The 20,644-nt window shown below is 41.6% G+C and overlaps 1 long non-coding RNA gene across 3 annotated transcripts in view; it reads left to right on the top strand.

Moving 5' to 3' along the window:
- The window catches only part of LOC134932477 (uncharacterized), an 80,386-nt gene extending 61,105 nt beyond the window's left edge, over nucleotides 1–19,281 (top strand). For 2 of the 3 annotated variants that reach the window (XR_010179365.1, XR_010179362.1), the window contains exon 4: nucleotides 17,552–19,281. This is a non-coding gene — a long non-coding RNA (uncharacterized LOC134932477). Of the gene's footprint in view, nucleotides 1–10,251; nucleotides 10,852–17,551 lie in introns of those variants that run through there. The other variant, XR_010179364.1, reaches the window with a different exon arrangement.
- Nucleotides 19,282–20,644: the final 1,363 nt, after the last annotated feature.

Genomic DNA, 20,644 nt, shown 5'->3' with positions numbered 1-20,644 from the left:
CCTGGCTCAAGGCCCCCCAGGGCCAGAGTCACTCTGCCCCAGCTCTGATGCTGCTGTCTCCCACCTCCATCCTCTTCTAGCAGCAGCAGCAGAGGATGGAGGCCGATGGGGATAGGGGAGGGGGTAGATGCTGCATGCTGCCTGGAAGGATGGGGGAGGGAGATGCTGCACACTGGCCAAGAGGAGGGGGAGGGAGATGCCGCACAGCTGCATGTTGCCCAAGAGAAGGGGAGAGGAAGATGCCGCACAGCCACACACAGGACATTACACAGCCACCGGCATGGGACTCACTGCCATCAGATATCAGGGTGACAGAAAACAAAGGGCACATTCTGATGCTAAATTGGCCTATCAAACTGCTGTCCTGCTAAAACCACAGCCCAAGACAGATAGACATGTGTGTGTTGAGTGCAGAAGTCAGTGTACTTAGCAGTTATACCTATTTTCCACCAAAATGCCAGGTCTGACTAGTTTTTTTTTTAACACATTTCCAACTTGTGTCGCAGCTGGGTCAGACCCCTTGCACATTGCACCTTGGACCCTGGTTATTGCTGGGTCTTCCCTCTATGATGGACATCATCTCCAAGTGCTTATGATGTGGCTCTCTGTATGCTTTTAGCATGACCTGGGTCAGACTACCTTGGTCACACCGTTCACTCTGTGGATTGCACTGGTCAGATTCCTAGGTAACGTGACCTGGGTGGAGCAGTGGTGGATTTCTCACTAGGAACTTACCCATGGGTGGGACTTGCTAGGGAGCAGCACACCAAGCTGATGAGGCCAGGTGATTCTTTTTTTTTTCATTTTCAATTATCTTTTTATATTTTATTTTGCAACTGGTGAGTTTGACAATGGGCAGCAAATTGTGGTCCAGGAATTGGTACTGGGGTAAGATTGGGGCTGCTTTAGTGGTCTCAAGACATCTGAACTGGCCCAGAAATGAAGGGGGCAATGACGTGATTGGAGGGAGGGGGGAAGGGTGACCAACAATGTGCCTAGGGGCGACCTGACCCCTAAATCTGCTGCTGGCGTAGATCCTTTCACACCAAACTTGGTCCTGCATTAATACCCAGGGTTATAAATTTGATGTAAAAGGGGGATTAGAGACTAGCAGCTTCACACTGTTGTAAATGACTCAACATTGCTAATCTACACATTTCTCCAATACTTTAAAAGGTCTTTGCATTATATAGAATTAAAATGTTTTAAAAAGCTGGTAGATGTACATCCAAGTCTGCATTTATCCCATGTTGGTGCAAATCAACTGTGTTTTTACAAGAACAGCCCAATCTCACTAGGTCATGCTTTATTTATAGGTGAAACTTGACTGGTGACTTTGGCTATTAACAACAGTATTTGATAATGAGAGATAATCCCAAGTATCTATTGTTTATAAAATAGTGCAGAGTGACAGGCTATTGAGGGATAAGTGAAGGATTATAAGAGAGAAGCAAGTTAAAACAGCTGCATCTGCAAAAATAAAGCTGCCGAAGGGACTATAGTGAAAATGTAATAGTCTGCGAAATGTAGGTATCGGTATAATTCCACCGATGCGGCAATAATTTAAAAGGCAAAGCCAGGTGGCTGCTTTAAAGATTCGGAGAGACTCCCCAAAATGGTAAAGATGCCTGCATCTCACAGGCTATTACATTTACACTTATAACTTTTTATGGTCAATTGAATATTTCTTGGACAAGGCTATGCACTTAAAATTGCACAGTTAGAAGGTCTGCGTATTTCTGCTTATTGCAAAGAGAATTTGTGTCTCCACACCACTTGTCTAGACCTCAAGGATTTTTCAGTCTAGTATCCAGTGATCTCTTCTCAGGACGGATGGGACCTGGAACCACAACTTCAAGGGAGCCAAGGGGAGAAAAAGAAATGAAAGTATGTAAAAATCTCCCTTTACCCTCAGGGACTTAGTCACTCAGAAATATTTTGCTCTAGAGACAGATAATTGGAAAGCCCATATCAGTATTGTAGATTCATACGAAATTGTGTTGCTGGCAAAACAATGTGATGTGAAAGATGTCAAGGGGTATATTTTTTCTGGGACAAACTGCTACTTCACACATGCACACTTTAGGTCCTCTTGATTTGCAGAATGCAACAACACACCTCTCATAGTAAAATAATTGGAAAGAGTTCAAACAGGACAACTGTTGATCTGGCTGCAATACTGTAACATGCTGTCTGCATCCATTGGAAATTTTGGCCAAAAATGTAACCTTAATATCAATATTTTCCATTCACATTCAATGACTTAGGCTTCATTCTCTTCAAAGAAGCTCAAGTACAGTACATACTGTTACTGAAATCTGGAAGTGGCTCTGTGGTCCTAAATCTATAGGAAATGGACAAAGAAACACCAAACATGGATGGTCAAATATTCAGGAAACACATGGCATTGCATCAGTGATTAACAAAGGCTAGAAGCTTCAGACACAGAAGCTTTGTTATTGGTTGCATTTGTCACCAATGTCTCCAAAGCCATTTGCTATATTCACTTTAAGATGGTAAAAATTTTGAAATCCTAATTCCATTTCTCTTATTTTAGAGATAATTGCTTATTCAAAGGAATGAAATATAGATGTATATTCAATCAATACATTGCTACCATCCTGGAATGCTTCTGTATTATGTTGAACCTCAATTACATATTTAAAGCAAATTGTTTCTGGATAGGGAAGTGATCTGTCATTGTAAGGACTTCTGCAGTACAGTGACCTGTCACCAGCCAGAGATTTGCAGTAAATGAAGAGAGGCCATGAGATGAATGATAAGCACTATTGGTAGGAGTCTGTCTGTAAGAGGTGCTGAGAGAAACCAGCTGTAAATACAAGGATTAGACTAGAAACCTATGTGATCTAGCCAATCCAGGGCAATAGCATGGGTGAAGCATGTACTCCAGATGCTAAATACACACTTTTTATTTAATATGTGGTGCTATTAATGAGATATAGGGCTTGTGGTACCCATGGCAATGGCATTTGTGAAGCATGTATTCCAGGTTCTAAATACATACTTATTGTTTAATGTGTGGGGCTATTGATGTGATATAGAGTTTGTGGTGCTATTAAAATATTGTAGGGGAAAATCATTTGATATACTGTGTCTGTGTAATGTGGGAATCAGTCATTTTATGGACTGGCTGATTGGGTGGAGGGATCTCTACATATTAAATATAAATGCTATTACGTTAATGTCCGGACTGGCATGGGGGTGTGATAAAGAAATGGATGTTGGGGTCACATTTGATAAGGTGATTGATGTTTGGAGACATCACATGTGACAAGGAGAATGGAGGGAGGCATAATGTGACAGAGGACACCTGCAATGCATGACATCTGGCATAGTGTAACTTTGACACATGTACTATAGTCAAGACACACATGTGGGGTAGACATTCAAGGTAAATGAACAGCAGACACCAGATCATTATAATCCACTACAGAGCAGCACTGCATTGGCTGTTTATCCAGAGATCCTATAATTCAGCATGCCCTTTGGTTTAATTTCTAATGCATGTTGACCGTGTGCCCTGAAATGACATGCTTTGGTGCTGGAGGTGGGGACACCTTAGAATGAGCTCACACAAAATTCCAAGAATTTTTGCAATACTGAGAATACCAAGTCAATCAGTCATAAAAAGGAGTACCTCCACCTACACTGATAACAAGATGCTGCAGGGTAAAGTCAAAGCAAAGGGGGACTTATTCTTTAAAATGATACATCTTATATTTCTTTCAACAGGGACACTTATTGGTTTTAGCTGTACATTGTCAAGTAAGCAAGGAAACCTGAACTTGAGTTTTTAAAATAAAACAATATATACAAGTTCACCAAAACTGAAGACAGACATTAGTAATACTATTCTATGGCTCCCTACTAAAGATGGTCTATGCAAAACTAAATTACAGTATGTTTGTCAATAGGCTAAAGGACATATGGTGGAAATGTAATAGCCTGTGACTTGCAGGCTTCAGCGAGGTTCCAGGGAGTATGTATATTGTTTTAAAGTGGCAATAATTTAAAAGGCAACACAGGCAGTACAGTGCCTTATTCCACCTATTGCTGACTTTTTGCACTATATTTTTCTTTTTTTTGCTGAATTCTGCATCCATTGGCCCTCATTCCGAGTTGTTCGCTCGCTAGCTGCTTTTAGCAGCATTGCAAATGCTAGGCCGCCGCCCTCTGGGAGTGTATCTTAGCATAGCAGAATAGCGAACGAAAGATTAGCAGAATTGCTACTAAATAACTCTTTGCAGTTTCTGAGTAGCTCCAGACCTACTCCTAGATTGTGATCAGCTCAGTCCGTTTAGTTCCTGGTTTGACGTCACAAAACGCCCTGCGTTCGGCCAGCCACTCCCCCGTTTCTCCAGACACTCCCGCGTTTTTCCCTGACACGCCTGCGTTTTTTAGCACACTTCCGGAAAACGCTCAGTTACCACCCAGAAACGCTCCTTTCCTGTCAATTATTCACCGATCAGCAGTGCGACTGAAAAGCGTCGCACGAACTCCAGAAAATCTACTAAGTTTTGTGTTAAATAACTTAGCGCATGCGCTCTGCGTACCATGCGCATTTAGCAACAAATCGCAACATAGCAAAAATCGGCAACGAGCGAACAACTCGGAATGACCACCATTGTCCTAATTAGATTTCTTACCAAATCCAAATTTGGTGACATTCTGGTTGTAAAATCGAACTAGAGGACATCTGATTCTTATATTCTCATGAGTGTTTTTTAGGCATTAATTGTAAAATGTAGATAACGTTAAATTTTAAACACATTTTATGCAGAACCTGATAATATTTACTCTAAGTAAGATTCAGAAAACGTACCTTGTCGTTTACAGCAATCATGTTATCAGGCCACTATTAAGGATTTCTAAATATAAGCAAACCTATGCAATTTGCATTGATAGCATCCCAGACTTGGAAGAACAAATGTAGTAAAAGTATTACCCAGTTTTGAGTGGATTTGTGATTACATTAGAACATGTTAATTTTAAAGAATGTCTTTGTTCCTTTCTAACGTACATAAGCAACAAATGATCTTAGTCTGCCCTGGGCAGGATTTTCATGGAATGGGAATACAATTTAATTGAAAGCAGCATGTTCCTGGCACTGGCATATCTATAATAAAATATAAAATATAAAAAAAATTTATTACTTCCCCCTCTGGAGTCCCGCGCCGATGTCAGCAGCGCTGTGGAATAACTGTGAAAATGGCGCAGCGGCCATTTTAATAGTGTTATGTACATGTGCAATAGAGAAATCACTGGGAAAATGGCTGCCGCACCATTTTCCGGTGAGCTACACATGCGTAGTAGAGTCTAAGCCCTCTAGTGTTCATACTCTCCTGCTCTCCTGTCAGAGAGGAGGGGGCCTGAACGGAGGAGGCAGTACACGGGCCTCCTCCTCTCTTAAAGTGCCCCTGGTTCCTGGGATTTTTTCCAATCTAAACAAATGTTCTGATAGGTTAATTGTATCTGATCCTCCCTAGTAACAGTGCTGTGTCCATCCAGGTGTGCTGTGTTGTCCATCAAGGGGTGCTGTTTTGTCCTCCAGGGATTCATTGTCCATCCTTCAGAGCCGTAACTAGGTGTGTGCCAATGGTGCCTTGCCCACAGCGCAACTGCACTGAAGGCGCACCATCTGGCAGCACACCCCGATTTACGGCCATTTCAGTCAGGTGTAAGTGAGGTGTAAGTTCTGCTGCCTCTGTACGGGAGGGGGAGCGGTGTTAATGGAGAGGGAGTGGAAGTGGTATTGTAGGCGGCAGCTCCGTTAAATGAGCCGCCGCCGCACTGCCTGTCAGACCTGCTGCCGGCAGCAAAGAAGGACTGGAAGCGCTGTGAGAGCCGCCACCGCACTGCCTGTCAGACCCGCCGCTGGCAGCGAAGAAGGACTGGAAGCGCTGTGAGAGCAGCTGCCGCACTGCCTGTCAGACCCGCCACCACTCTGCCTGTCAGACCCGCCTCCGCTCTGCCTGTCAGACCCACCACCGCACTGCCTGTGAGACCCGCTGCCGCTCTGCCTGTCAGACCCATCGCCACTCTGCCTGTCAGACCCGGCGCGGCACTGCCTGTCAGACCAGCCACTGTGGGGAGTGGAAGCGCTGTGAGAGCCGCCGCAGCCGGCAATGGAGAGGGACTGGGAGCACCTGTACAAGAGTGACTGCGCCTCGCAAGCCTGGATGCCGGATCGACCATAGAGGTGACTTTAAAAAAAAAACACACACACACACACACACACACACACACACACACACACACACACTCTCTCTCACACTCCCTGCCTCAGGTGTAAAGCTCTGTTGCCTAATTTTTAAAAAGGGACTCTGCTGCTGTAATGTGTATAAGGGGGACTTTACCTGCCTAATGTGTAAAAGGGGGCTCTACCTACCTAATGTGTAAAAGGGGGCTCTACCTGCCTAATGTGTAAAAGGGGACTCTACCTGCCTTATGTGTAAAATGGGACTCTACCTGCAGTACTGTGTAAAAGGGGGACTCTACGTGCCGTACTATGTAAAAGGGAACTCTGCATGCTGTACTGTGTAAAAGGGAGCTATGTGGCCATGCCCCTTCCCCATGAAGCCACGCTCCTCTATTTTTGCCCTGTTTTATATTTGTGGGGGGGGGGGGGGGCACCGATGCTGTTCCTTTCACACAGCGCTAAAATGTCTAGTTACGGCACTTCCATGCTTAGAGTGGCGCTCTGTCAGTCTGGGTGTGTTCTGTTAATCTAGGGGTGCTCTGTTTATCTAGGGGTCCTTTGTCAATCTAGGGGTGCTCTGTCAATCTAGGGCACTGTTTCCCAACCACGGTCCTCAAGGCACACTAACAATCCTGGTTTTAGTAATATTCAGGCTTGAACACAGGTGACTTAATTAGTACCTCAGTTATTTTTATTTAACCATCTGTGCTGAAGCCTGGATATCGGGGGTAATTCTGAGTTGATCGGAGCAGCAAGTTTGTTTGCAATTGGGCAAAACCATGTGCACTGCAGGTGGGGGCAGATGCAACATTTGCAGAGAGAGTTAGATTTGGGTGGGTTATTTTGTTTCTGTATATGGTAAATATTGGCTGCTTTATTTCTACACTGCAATTTAGATTGCAGATTGAACACAACACACCCAAATCTAACTCTCTCTGCACATGTTATATCTGCCTCCTCTGCAGTGCCCATGGTTTTGCCCAACTGCTAACAAAGTTCCTGCTGCGATCAACTCAGAATTACCCCCATCACTAAAACCTGCACTGTTGGTGTGCCTTGAGGACCGCGGTTGGGAATGCCTGATCTAGGGGTTTTATTTTAAACAAAATAAAACCCAAATATATAATTTAAAAAATATTATTTTTATTGGTGCAAAACACCATTGTGCTATACTATTAGTTTTCTGTGACACTGCCGGTCAGACCACGGTGTATCATACACATATTGTGACACTGTAGGTGGTCAGTCTGCAGGCATGCTTAGTTGTACATAAAAGGGTGCTGTGTCAGACAAGGGACTGCTGTGTTCATCCAGGGGTGCTCTGTCAAACTAGGGGTGTGACCCCAGTGAGTTACATAATTAAAGCTAAAAAAATTAAACATCTAATTGGAAAATTACATATTATAATTTTTTATTGTGCTATACCCCAGTGTACTATACTATTATTTTTCTGTGACACTGCCGGTCAGACCACAGTGTATAATATACACATTGTGTGGCACTGTAGATGGTTCTTCCCCAGGTGCGCTACTTTGTCCATTCAGAGGTGCTCTGTTAAACTAGGGGTGCGACACCAAGGTAAAAAAAAAATTAAAGCCACAAATAGAATTGGAAAAAAAGATATATATATATATATATATATATATATATATATAATATATATTTATATACATTTATTTTTGTGCTATAACACAGTGTACTACACTATTATTTTTCTGTGATACTGGCGGTCGGTCAGACAGACCGCAGTGTATAATCATACATGTATTGTGGCACTGATGATGATGAGGATGTTGATGCCAAGGATGTTATTTGTGTAAATCATGCATCAGTGGAAACAGTTGTTGCCCATGATATGAAAAAGCCCATTGTCATGCCAGGCTCAAAAGACAAAAAAAGCCACCTCCTACATGTAGATTTTAGACAGTTAATTGAGGTTCTGTGTCAAATCCTATTTAGATTCCACATCACTAGAAAAGCAATTCCCAGTCTGTACAAGGACTTTAAAAATAACTTTATTAGTGTCCTCCGAAATGCTGTTGTACCCCACTGTCCTTTTAACCACAGATATGTGGACAAGCGGAACAGGGCAAATCTTGGTTACTATGGGTTCGTATAGTTGATTAAACTGCCTTCCTGTCTGCCACTGTAGTACCATTCTATTTCCTAGATGTGCCATGTTGGAAGTTTAAGTGCCACATGTTTGGGTTGCCCACTGCTCTCGATTATCTTAGTAATCCAGCTACCTCGGTGCAACTTTTTGACCTAAAGTTGATGAAAACAATATTATGAGCTGTCATGTGATCAAAATTGACTTGAAATACTGGAAATTAATGTTATTGAGGTTAACAATACTGTAGGAACATATACAGGCCCAAATTCTGTGATTTTAGCTGTTTTTATGATTTGTCCACAAATACAGATCCAAAACCAAAACACACAAGGGCATGCTAGACAAAAAACAAATACAGATCCAAAACACGAGGGAGATACAGATCCAATGCCAAAACCAAAACACTGGGGTTGGCGCAGATCTAGCTCATTGTATACAATATCAGAGGTGCTCTGTAGTTACATCATCAAGCATACTGTAGCTGCTGCAAGTATATTACATGTAAGCGTCTTATCTTGTGAGGAGTCACACTGTAGCTGCTGCAAGTATATTACATGTAAGCGTCTTATCTTGTGAGGAGTCACACTGTAGCTGCTGCAAGTATATTACATGTAAGTGTCTTATCTTGTGAGCAGTCACACTGTAGCTGCTGCAAGTATATTACATGTAAGCGTCTTATCTTGTGAGCAGTCACACTGTAGCTGCTGCAAGTATATTACATGTAAGCGTCTTATCTTGTGAGCAGTCACACTGTAGCTGCTGCAAGTATATTACATGTAAGCGTCTTATCTTGTGAGCAGTCACACTGTAGCTGCTGCAAGTATATTACATGTAAGCGTCTTATCTTGTGAGCAGTCACACTGTAGCTGCTGCAAGTATATTACATGTAAGCGTCTTATCTTGTGAGCAGTCACACTGTAGCTGCTGCAAGTATATTACATGTAAGCGTCTTATCTTGTGAGCAGTCACACTGTAGCTGCTGCAAGTATATTACATGTAAGCGTCTTATCTTGTGAGCAGTCACACTGTAGCTGCTGCAAGTATATTACATGTAAGCGTCTTATCTTGTGAGCAGTCACACTGTAGCTGCTGCAAGTATATTACATGTAAGCGTCTTATCTTGTGAGCAGTCACACTGTAGCTGAGAGTGTGATGTTAAAAGGCAAGAGATAAAGGAGGGAGACAGAACCAAGATGGGGTCATTGGTCAAACAAGAAAAAAAAGGCTTACAAAACATAGAATAGGGGAGCCTATAATAGAGATCTAATAGTTACATAGTAAAGGCATTAGTAATAGGGGCCTGACGTGTGTTTCATTACTCTGAAATTGAAACCTAAATGTTTTATACGGTGATTTTTTAAATATTTGAACGAAATATGTAATTAATTATACAAAGTACCGCACATTGCAATTAGACAATCTGTTTCTCTTATTGTAAAAACTGAAATATTTGTGATTGTTCATGGTGATATCACCTAAAACAAAGACAAGAGGATGAAATGAGAAAGTTTATCAACAATGAGTCTGTACGCTATGTTTATTGTATGTAAAAGAATTCCCAGCACTGATGGATCCCCCCCCCCCCCTAACAAATCAAATTTACAATATTATACCCGTAGATCAGGTGTTTCTGGTAGATTCTATTTCAATATATTGCTGCATTTCTGTTGATTTCAAGGGGCCACAAATCTTCACTTTTAGATATGAAATGCTTCCTTTAGTCTTTGTGTCATGAGTAAGCTTACTTGTTTATCTGCAAACCTCTCTTGCAATTGAAAAATATTAGAATGTAAAAACCAGACACAGCCAGAAGATAGGAGATAGTGGAAAGAGGCGAGAATGTTGGAGAAAGTAGAACTCTGTGTTGGTGACACGAATGGTACCACATGGTAAGCCAGGGTCTGTTTCTCTTTAACAGGAAACATGTGCCACACATCTGGATTCAGCTTTCTCCAGGGAGATGAGGAAAGACTCATACTGAAAACAATGATGCTGCCAGTGTGAGCTGCCACTTTCACTGAACAAGAACCATTCTTCTCCAATATGCACATACGATATTCACTACATTTGCTGAACATGTGCAAATAAACATACGCAAAGTCTGAGATATCCCGTAATTTTCTAATGTTGGTTTTAAATCAATATGGTGCCCAATAGACTTTTAATATTCATTTGTTAAAGACCCCCTTGTTCTTGCTGACATTATATGGTGTCTTGTTACACTTTTGTTAACACTAGTCAGGCAGGAGACCCTGACTCCAACTTACTGAAATAGACGTACAGTAAAATATCAAAGAGAAAGCATGATAAAGAAATTCCTTATATTCTTACAACAAATGTGCTTAAATATATTACAACTGAAGCTTTGCTTTTTGAATATGTCATGATTACCCCCATATTTTAATACAAATAATTCTAACCTTATTGTTCATGTTGCGTATTTGTAATTATCATTGTTACAATTTAAGATGAACTTCAGCATACAATGACAAGGAGATACTGTATCTCTTCTCCAATGGTACATTAAGGATGGTGAGAATTATGAGAAGGTTTTGGTTTTTTTGAGGTTGAATCTAAATTTATTATGTATGAGTTAAATGATTAGAGCATATACTGTAGCTCTTACACACCCCACTCACGATGAGGGAGGTGATAAGTCATTAATACTTTCCTGAAGTCAGCAGTAACTACAGTATTGTGATATTGCTGTTTACTAAAATGTAAAAGAAAAACAGCAGTAATTTCATAGCATTCTACTGAGGCAGTGTTCATTATGTAGACGAAAATTTTGACTAAAAGTTTTCATCGACTACAGTTTATTTCAGGAACAAAAAACCTCAGTTTTACTCTTTGCTAAATTGTACAGTTTATTATAATTGTTCTGATTACCAGCGTTCTTAGTGCTAAGAGTGTGCACATGAATTTTCTCTTTTTTGTGTGTGTGGCACTACAAGTCTAGAGTAGCAACTCTTACAGTATGTTTAAAATTAGGGTGTGCAGTCCAGCCCCCCTTTTACTCTGTAAGGGTGTCCACACTATGCATGCTCCCAAACTGAGAGTATGCAGAGTCCTACAAAAGTCAGTAACATCTCCACTGAGAGTGTCACAATGTAATTACAGTTTTCACAGTTTTATTGTACTTTGCAGGACTGCTACAAGTGTATGCTGATAATTAAGCTTACCATACTATGGGGGATATCCAATTTGCCCCTGTAAAACAACAGGTCCGAAAAACCTATGTTTTTCCTGATTTTTTTTATAGGCTATCCTAATTGATCGCCTGTAAAAAAATGCCCTTTCTCTAGAAAACACAGTGAAACCTGTGTGTTTTCGGTAGAAACAGCCCCGTTTTCTCACGAAAACGGGTTGTTTCCGGGGATTTGGTTGTGAAACTAAATCCTTGATAAGCCACATTTCATGCTGCTTATCGGGGCTAATTACATAGCCCCCTGCGGGACAATTAGCCTCTGTAAATTTGTGGGGCTAATTAGATATCCCCCTATACCTTTAAACCGGGACACTCATGAATCACACAGGCTCTGTGGCTGATTAAAACCAGGTGAAATGAAGGCTTGAAGTCAGCCAGCCACAAAACCTGTGTAATTCATGAGTGTCCCTTCTTAAAGAGGTAGTATGGTAAGCCTACTGATAATGATTAACTAAACATATGGATAGGAGCAATCTGCTCCTAAAGATGCATACAACTCAGCATATAGATGTGTCCTCTTACATCTTTGCTCTGTGCGCTACAAGTCGCGTTACACATAAAATGTGAGTGACGTGTTATTCGGTAGCGCAGAACGCTTTTTTTTGCAGGCAAATTATTATTTTGTTTCATGCATGCAATGCTGGAGCAATTATTTTGAACATATGTTCAACTGCATCAGCCACATTGGGCCTGATTCAGAGCCACACAAAGTATTTATGTTCATTGAGCAGAGCAATAATTTGCTGCTAGCATGATTGAAAAAGTACTAATAATGGCCCTCATTCCGAGTTGTTCGCTCGGTATTTTTCATCGCATCGCAGTGAAAATCCGCTTAGTACGCATGCGCAATGTTCGCACTGCGACTGCGCCAAGTAACTTTACTATGAAGAAAGTATTTTTACTCACGGCTTTTTCTTCGCTCCGGCGATCGTAATGTGATTGACAGGAAATGGGTGTTACTGGGCGGAAACACGGCGTTTCAGGGGCGTGTGGCTGAAAACGCTACCGTTTCCGGAAAAAACGCAGGAGTGGCCGGAGAAACGGTGGGAGTGCCTGGGCGAACGCTGGGTGTGTTTGTGACGTCAACCAGGAACGACAAGCACTGAAATGATCGCACAGGCAGAGTAAGTCTGGAGCTACTCTGAAACTGCTAAGTAGTTAGTAATCGCAATATTGCGAATACATCGGTCGCAATTTTAAGAAGCTAAGATTCACTCCCAGTAGGCGGCGGCTTAGCGTGTGTAACTCTGCTAAATTCGCCTTGCGACCGATCAACTCGGAATGAGGGCCAATATATGATATTTTTAACCCAGGTGGCATCAAAAGATTCCCCAGTAGGTATTACAGCAGAGGTTCTCAAACTCGGTCCTCGGGGGCCCACACAGTGCATGTTTTGCAGGTCTCCTCACAGAATCGCAAGTGAAATAATTAGCTCCACCTGTGGACCTTTTAAAATGTGTCAGTGAGTAATTAATACACCTGTGCACCTGCTGGGTTACCTGCAAAACATGCACTGTGTGGGCTCCCGAGGACCGAGTTTGAGAACCTCTGTATTACAGCACTTGTAGACACTGAAACTAGTCATCTCAGCCCTTGTGCATTCATACACACAGATGTGCACCAGGGAAGGCCATTTTAGTGGCATTTGCATAAAGTCGCAGATGGGCAACTGGCAAAAGATCCAGACGCTGACCTCTGAATTGGGCCCTTTATGTCTGTTTTTCCTGCATATTCACTGGTTATTGATCTGTAAAACATTTTTAGCTATAACAGGGTTCAAAATATCATATATTAGTCCTTTTGTTTTCATGGTACTTTGTGTAAATTAAATATCCCATAGACTGGTAACAGGAAACTGTTGTTGTTACAGTACTGTTTCCTTAAAGCGCAAAAGAGAAAAATGTTCAGTACACCTTTCTTGCTTTATTTTTATGTGACCCCATAACATTACTCAACATACCTTATTATTACTACATTATTATTTATTGACATGCTGCAATAGCTGCTGTATTTTGTACCTTCTGTGTGACCAACATTTTAACCCACTTTTCTTGTTTCTCATTTGGTTTGAACAAATATACCACTATCGTGATATAGGGGGTTATTCAGAGTTGTTAGCAAACAAAAAAAAAGCATACTAATGGGCAAAACCATGTTGCACTGCAGGTGGGGCAGATGTAACATGTGCAGAGAGATTTAGATTTGGGTGGGGTGTGTTCAAACTGAAATCTAAATTGCAGTGTAAAAATAAAGCAGCCAGTATTTACCCTGCAAAGAAACAATATAACCCACCCATATCTAAGTCTTTCTGCACATGTTATATCTGCTCCACCTGCAGTGCACATGGTTTTGCCGATTTGCTATTTTTTTTTTTTTGTTTGCTAACAAACCTGAATAACTCCCATAGCTTTTGTACGGATCAGCTTTAAGGACCCATCCTATATAATAAAAGGCTAACACTGCTCCTCACCTCTGTGGGGTGAATTTAAGTGTTTTGTGGACTGGCGAAAAGTTGATGCACCCAACAGAGCAATTCAAGTGTTTCTCCATTCGGGCGAACACAGCTGCTGGTGCTAACATTACTTTGATGTTGTTCCGTCATTTTGATAGGCTGGTAACTAGTGTATTAATAATTGTAGCAGTAGCGATTATATCAGTATCGTGACAGACTTATAAATTTTTAATATAAATATGCCCTCTATGTATTAAAACTCGCAGGGTCAGTGGTTGTGATAAAATTACATCCCACCCACATCACATTTCACATTTTCTAATGGCATCACCTGATAATCTGTTGCATAGCCCAGGACTTACTCCTCCAGTGCGATAAAATCAGGCTGATCGAGGCCGGAGCTGACATCACACACCCTCCCTGAAAACACTTGGAAATGTCGGCGTTTTTCCAGACACGCCCAGAAAACGGCCAGTTACCATCCACAAATGCCCGCTTCCTGTCAATCACCTTACGTACGCCTAGCTATCGAAATTTTTGCATCATTTTGTTGCTGTTTGGCATTGCGCATGTGCATTGCGGTGAATACGCCTGAGCAGTCACTCGATAATCGTCCACTGTGTGAATTTGCACAACAGCGATCAGTTCTCAATCGGGTCCGGTGTCATGTTCCGGTGTCGGACAGAGGTTGTGGGAGAGGGATCATAAGATCCCTCATCCGTGAGAATACCTCCATAAGCATAAAGCAATTAACACCAGCTGTGGATGTTGTTGACCAATGTGGCCAAACTCTGAAAAGCTACCTTTTTTGGAGTTTCATAGATAAAAGTCAGACTGTAGTCCCCATTAAGAAAAATGGGGATTGCGGTCTGCAGCACTAATAAGCCTGTTGCATGAGATTCCTGTGAAATCTCCTGCACTCAGGGGATTACTCAAAGTTGTTAGCAAACAAAAAAAGTTAGCAATTGGGCAAAACCATGTTGCACTGCAGGTGGGACAGATGTAACATGTGCAGAGTGAGTTAGATTTGGGTTGGTTGTGAATCAAACTGAAATCTAAATTGCAGTGTAAAAATAAAGCAGCTAGTATTTAACATGCACAGAAACAATATACTGTAACCCACCCAAATCTAACTCTCTCTGCATATATTACATCTGCCACACCTGCAGTGAAACATGGTTTTGCCCAATTGCTAACTTTTTTGGTTTGCTAACAACCCTGAATAACCCCCTCAGTTGTAAGTACAGCACAGCTACGATCGTAAACTCAGACATGCGGGTGGACGCCCAGCACAGGGCTAGCCCGCCCCGCATGTCAGTGCCGCCCCCCCCCAGCACAAATACAAAAGCATCGCACAGAGGTGATGCCTTTGTATTTGAGGAATAATTCCCAGACAGCACAGCTCCTGCGGCTGGCCGGGAGTTGCTCGTCGCTCCCACTGGCCGCAGCGTCTGCGTGAGACGTCACGCAGCTGCCGCGGCCCGCCCCCCCAACAGTCCGGCCACGCCTGCGTTGGCTGGACTGCTCCCCCTAAACGGTGGCTTAACACCGCCGTTCAGCCCCCTCCCACCTAGCGACCGCCTCTATCTCAGAGGCGATCGCTAAGTAACGAAAGCTGCCATGCGCCGGCGCATGTGCAGTTCCGACCCGATCGCTGCGCTGCGAAAAAACTGCAGCGAGCGATCGGGTCGGAATGACCCCCATAGTGTGGATACATACAGTTATGTAGAAACTGTAGGTTCTGTGTAATTTTGTGAAAACATGCTTGATTATGCCACTTTCAAATTGAAATGCTTGGTTGCACCTGGGATTTTGTAGATGACTCAAATCCGGATGCGACCTGGCTGAGCCCCTTTTCAGTCTGGTGGCAGGACTAGGCTAATTGCATGGTCAGTGACATCAATTCACTGCACACAGTTGCAACTCTGATGCTTGGACAAGAAATCATCTCCAAGTGCCAGCTCTTCCTATGCTGTAAATGGGTCCCAGATTTCATCGACCTGGGTTGCCTGTTTACAGTGAGTACATCCTTGGAGTACATCAGAGTACATCCTTGGAAAAACCCTGCTCGATAGGAGTGTTTTTCCACTGACAAAAATCCTGGGTTCACTTGCAGTAACCTGGGATTTTCTTGTCAGTGGAAAAGGTGTAAACGTATGCACCTAAAGTTGGGTACACACTTAAAGATTTATTTATCCAATCTGTCTGCTGGGAACAAAAATCCAGTAATATATGGGGACAAATGACAATTGAACATTTACTCCTAAACACTGGAAAACAGACAATGGTCATTCAGACAAATTGGTTAAGTCTGTCAAATGTATCCAATTGTTTTTGTCCATTTTCCAGCATTTGGAAGCAAACGGTTGATTGTCATTTACTACCATACATTATCAGATTTATGTTCCAACCAGAAAGATTAGACAGATAGGGGTCTATTCATGAAAAAAAAAAAAAATACTTATCATTATACATTGCATCGCTTCGATGTGATGTGTAGCTGTAATAAGAAGCCATTCATGTATAATCATCTATCTGGCGATGCACTGAGGAATCCAGGAGTCCAGTAGTGAGGTCTTCTCCAGGCAGTCCCCTCTCCGATGTGCGGAGTCAGTTGGTGTGTCTGTCTGGGCATGAGCCACCGGCTGACCTCCCAGGAGGCCACAGGGGCTCCTGGGAAGTCAGGGGGTGGAGCCAGCATGGGTGCTGGACAGAGAGCAGGGAAGCATTGAGCTTCCCAGTCGTCTCCGTACCTATGTTCAGGTTGCGCCATCCTGAAATGGTGATCCTGAAACTCCATGGAGAAGCGGAAGCTGAGCTTTCCGTTCCTTTATGAATCACACTCACCTATCTAAAGTATGGTGGTGTGATTCCGCCGTGGAGTGGGGGTGCCGCTGGAGAAGTCAGGGACGTCTCCACGTTAACCCGCTTTGTGAATAGCACGTAGCAGAGAAAAGCCCTGTTTTCCGCAAAACAGGGCTTTTCTCTGCTTTATGAATAGACCCCATAATCTTATAGTTTTTATGCAGATCAAAAACTCTGCAGTTCTCTACTGTGTTCTGGGGCCTTTGTGATCTTATTGGCCATTGTCAGAACATGTGTTGATTCTGTATTCAATCAAACATTCACACCCACACAGTCCTTGCCCATACAACAATTTACCCTTCTGAGCAAACAATTGAAGCATTACTACGTTTGATTCATGGAATTTGACCTTGAATTTGTCTCATGATTTTGTTTATTTTCCACTTGTCCTGATTCTGACCTGTACCTCAACTGTGCATTACCATACCTTCCAACATGACCCATTCCAGGAGGAACAAAATGCTCTCTACCTGGACTTCCCTCTTAGTATATGACTGGCATTACTTGTGTTGAACTATTTAATTGATAAGAAAGGTATTTCACCACAGATGATTGCAATCACGATTCATAAGTGAAGAGGGAAGTCCAGGGAGAGAGCATTTTGCCCATCCTGGAATGGGTCATGTTGGAAAGGTATGGAATTACTGATGCCTGTTCCTGGACTTCAACTTTGCTTGTTTTTTTTTCTTCCAGAATAGTTTATCTGCACCCTCTGGGATAGGCTGCTTTGAGAGTTGATACCTTTGAGTTTTTTTATGGTGTCCAGATGCACTTTCATCATGCTCTGAAGAAAAAGAAATGGACCGCTAAACCCTGTGCGTCAAATGAGCCAGCACTAATTACCGGAGGAATAGAAGATTCACTTCCTGAGTTAACCCTTATAATGTCACAGCATCATTCTAAATGCATCAGTAGTCAGCTGAAAGGAGTGGTTGTATATGTGTGCATTTATATATATATATATATATATATATATATACTTAACTATCCCTTTAAATCAGAACACACTCATGAATAACACAGGTTCCGTGGCTGGCTGAGTTCAAGCCGGCATATCAACTTGTTTTAACTAGCCACAGAACCTGTGTAATTCATGTGTGTACCAGTTTAAAGGGATAGTATGGTAAGCCTGTACATTTTCTGGAACTAGACATACAAATAAAATTGATTTAAAAAGGTGCTGCTATTGTGTATCACTGAGAACCACCAGAACAATAACGTTTTATATATATATACTGTATATATGTTGGGGTTTTTTATCTAGTTTTTAATGGAATTAAAAATAGCTTAATATCTCCATATACTATAAAAATGTAGCAGAAATGTAGCAGAACAAATAAACAATTGGGGAAAAAAACAAATTTGATAGGCATTATGTTTACAAAAAAATGAATCTACATTTTTGATTCACCAAAGTAGCCAACTTTTGCAGAGATAACCACAGAGCACACTCTTGACATTTCTACAATGAAAATTAAATATTGGATGGAAGGTTCCTCCACACACTGCTGAAGAAGTTCACACAAATGTGTTGTACTTGTTGATTGCTTTCTTTTTACCCTTCTGTTGAGTTCATCCTACATCAGCTCAATGGGATTTCAATTTCGAGACCGCACTGGCCATTCCATGATTTGAAGCCTATCATCTTGTTCTTTTCCTTGAAAGTAGTTCCAACATAGCCTGGAGAGAGAGAGGAGAGAGAAGAGATTGGAGAGAGAGAGAGAGAGAGAGAGAGAGAGAGATTCTTACTTTACTTGTGATGAGCGGTAGCAAGCAGCAGCAGTTGGCTCCAGTACCCAAAGTCCCTCCTCCTCAGACACTGCAGGAGAGGAGGAGGGGAGGTGGAGTACACGGGGGAGAGAAGAGAGACTCATACTGCCCATCGCTGCCTGCTGTAATGTACATTAGCAGTGATGCATCCGGCAGAAAACACTACTATTATACAATGCAGTAGGCAGCGCTGCAGCTGGGGTGGTAGCCAATCAGGGTGGATATGGATGCTATGCCCACAGGACAAATTTGCTCTTGGCTACGCACTGTCAGCACCACTCTAGTTATGGCCCTGAACCACCTTATGGGGGCAATTAATCTAGCCTTGGAGAGAGATAAAGTGGAGCTGTTGCCCAAAGCACCCAGTCAACTTCTGTCATTTCAAAGACTGTGCTGGATAAAAGACAAAAACAAGTTAGTTGCTTTGGGCAACTTCTCCAATTTACCTTTTCCCAGGCATGCTACATCTCCCCTATGTTTTTTTTCTGGATGACTTCATTCAGTCACTCAGAAGAAACAAGTAGAATGGCTTCTCAGATTGCTAGTTCAAGTTGGAATTCTCTATCAAATATCCTGGGAGCAATGGTGATATACTGTATCTTGTGAGAAATACTAAGATTTTTTTTTATTCTATTTTAAAGTATGCATTGAATATTCTGGTATATATATATATAATTAATTTGAAACAAATGCAAAGATATAAGCAAGAACTAAGAGTATGTTTTGTTTGTTTGTTAATATTGCATGGGTTTTGCTTAATTGGACATTGTCTGCTCATTTGCATCGAACTCTGTAACATTAACATTATTATTAGTAATATTTGCATAATTACTAAAACAAATCATTGTGTTATTTTCAATGCTAGTGTGTAAAATGTCTTCATTAGATACAATTAATATATAGCATGTGTACCTTTCATCTATACTACTTTTTAATAACATCTTTATATTTGAATTTAGTTACATTACGTGGCTATACATACTGTACACTACATTATTAACGCATATAACTGAGCAGTCTGTGCAGGAATCTTCAGTCTATGACCTGCTTGTGTCCGTTTTGGCACTCATTATAATTACATGGTCCATTTATGCTCTAAAACACTCAAGAAACAGGATTATCACACTTTCCAAAATTACTGTTTTTCAAAAGATGCAATGTTTATTAATGAATATATAATGGTAATCTGAAAATATGAATCTCAGCACACCTACATTTTAGGGTTTAAACACCAGCAACGGCACCGCATCTTGCACCCTTCGCTCACATGGCTGAACCCCAAATTTGATTAAAAGTGCTCAATACCCTATGAGATAGCAAACACTTTTGTACGAGATCAGACTACAGTACCGTGTGGCTGCTGCAGCACTGATTCGGCCGAGCTAAATCATTTTCCCACAATTAAATACAGGTTGAGTATCCCTTATCCAAAATGCTTGGGACCAGAAGTATTTTGGATATTGGATTTTTCCGTATTTTGGAATAATTGCATACCATAATGAGATATCATAGCGATGGGACTTAAGTCTAAGCACACAATTCATTTATGTTTCACATACACCCTATACACACAGCCTGAAGGTCATTAAATACTATATTTTTAATAACTTTGTGTATTAAACAAAGTTTGTGTACATTGAGCCATCAGAAAACAAAGGTTTCACTATCTCACTCTCACTCAAAAAATTCCGTATTTCTGAATATTTTGATATGGGAGATTCAACCTGTACCCCCATTTGCTGCTGCAGTTGTTCTAATAAGCACATAATAATTACACATGGAAACGCATTGACTATTTTTAAAGACTGAAATACTTGATGTTTGACACTAAAATAGACATAGCAGAGTATTCCAGTTTTTCTGAAATCATACTTTCCTTAGTGTAGAGCCAAACTTTTTAAAATGTCACAAAGTATTAAAATGCCAAGGTGGCAAGGCCAGAACAGGGCGTATTCCTTAAAAGCTGGATCACTGACCAAGAATAAAAACTGTTACTGTATATTATTCAAACTTGCC

The sequence above is a fragment of the Pseudophryne corroboree genome, chromosome 6 (genome assembly GCF_028390025.1).
Source record: "Pseudophryne corroboree isolate aPseCor3 chromosome 6, aPseCor3.hap2, whole genome shotgun sequence".
Lineage (NCBI taxonomy): Eukaryota > Metazoa > Chordata > Amphibia > Anura > Myobatrachidae > Pseudophryne > Pseudophryne corroboree.
Note: the sequence above shows the minus strand (reverse complement) of the source record. Positions and strands in the feature narration are given on the sequence as shown.